General features: G+C 40.5%; 1 non-coding gene across 1 annotated transcript; it reads left to right on the forward strand.

Moving 5' to 3' along the window:
- Positions 1-292: 292 nt before the first annotated feature.
- On the forward strand, positions 293-398 carry LOC144538012 (U6 spliceosomal RNA). The gene has a single exon (XR_013504022.1). It is a non-coding gene; the product is annotated as a U6 spliceosomal RNA (small nuclear RNA).
- Positions 399-1,841: the final 1,443 nt, after the last annotated feature.

Below are 1,841 nucleotides of genomic sequence, written 5' to 3' on the forward strand. Positions count from 1 at the left end.
TTGACTCTCCTGCAGCTCACCAATCCTCAGCGCCTGACGTAGTGGCTGCTTTGCATAGATGTCCCGTCATGCGTTTCAGCCCCTACCGGAGCAGTTTGGACCTAAAGCGGGTGAAATTTGGTGCAGTTCTCTCATCAGAACCAGCCTTCCTATGATGCGGTACTCTATTTATGTCTGGAAAGCCTGATGCGGTACTCTATTTATGTCTGGAAAGCCTCATTAAGCTGACACCATATTTTGGACAGTATCTGGAGCTCACCCTATATATACCCCAGAGTTCCAGGGTGCTGTTGTGTTACTCCGGTAGCACATATACTAAAATTGGAACGATACAGAGAAGATTAGCATGGCCCCTGCGCAAGGATGACACGCAAATTCGTGAAGCGTTCCTTATTTATGCCTCATTTTGCCGTTAAAATCATCTTTTTAGCTTCAAAAATGGTTGAGATATGACTTTTTAAAGTTTTTCCATGTTGTTTTGGGTTGTTGAGGAAATAGCGCCCTTAGTGGCGGCTTACAGGCCTTATTAGACCTGCTAAGGACAGAAAATGTCTCTTCCAGAAAGCCCCATCCCTCTGGATTTAACTGTTTATTAGCATTATTGTTATTTTCAAGGGAATGCAGCAAGAATCTTCGCCAAAATGCCGAATTTTCGAGTGTCAGTCAATGCAGCATGAATCTCCCACCTCTGTAACAAAATAAAAGACATTTTCAAGAGAATGCAGGAATACTGTAAGAATCTCCGCCAAAGTCCCGAATTTCCCAGTGTCACTGAATGCAGCACACATCTCCCATGTGTGCAACAACAAAACCCAAATTTCCGAGAGAATGCCGAAATGCTGTAAGAATCTCCGCCAAAGTTCCGAATTTCCCAGTGTCACTGAATGCAGCACACATCTCCCATGTGTGTAACAACAAAACCCAAATTTCCGAGAGAATGCAGCAATGCTGTAAGAATCTCCGCCAAAGTTCCGAATTTCCCAGTGTCACTGAATGCAGCACACATCTCCCGTGTGTAACAACAAAACCCAAATTTCCGAGAGAATGCCGAAATGCTGTAAGAATCTCCGCTAAAGTTCCGAATTTCCCAGTGTCACTGAATGCAGCACACATCTCCCATGTCTGCAACAACAAAACCCAAATTTCCGAGAGAATGCAGCAGTTCTGTAAGAAACTCCGCCAAAGTCCCAAATTTCCGAGTGTCACTGAATGTCACGTCTCCTTTGTCTGCAACAAATGGCAAATGTTTTCATCAAATTGAAACGATACAGAGAAGATTGGTAATGGGCCAACCCATTAAATCTAATCTTCCCTGTGTCGTTCCAATTTGATGAAAAAAATGGAATGATTCAAAAAAATTAGATCGATACAGAGAAGATTGGTAATGGGTTAACACATTAAATCTAATCTTCCCTGTATCGTTCCATTTTTTTCATCAAATTGGAACGATACAGAGAAGATTGCTAATGGGCTAACGCATGAATCTAATCTTCCCTGTATCGTTCCAATTTTTTTGAATCATTCCATTTTTTTCATGAAATTGGAACGATACACAAAAAAAATTGGAACGATACGGAGAATATTGCTAATGGGGTAACCGTTAAATCTAAATCTTCCCTGTATCGTTCCATTTTTTTCATGAAATTGGAACGATACAGAGAAGATTGGTAATGGGTTGACCCATAATCTAATCTTCCCTGTATCGTTCCAATTTTTTTGAATCATTCCATTTTTTTCATCAAATTGGAACGATACACAAAAAAAATTGGAATGATACAGAGAAGATTGGTAATTTGCAAACCTGTAAATCCAATCTTCCAATTTTTTTGTATTGTTCCATT

Source organism: Centroberyx gerrardi, chromosome 23 (genome assembly GCF_048128805.1).
Source record: "Centroberyx gerrardi isolate f3 chromosome 23, fCenGer3.hap1.cur.20231027, whole genome shotgun sequence".
Lineage (NCBI taxonomy): Eukaryota > Metazoa > Chordata > Actinopteri > Beryciformes > Berycidae > Centroberyx > Centroberyx gerrardi.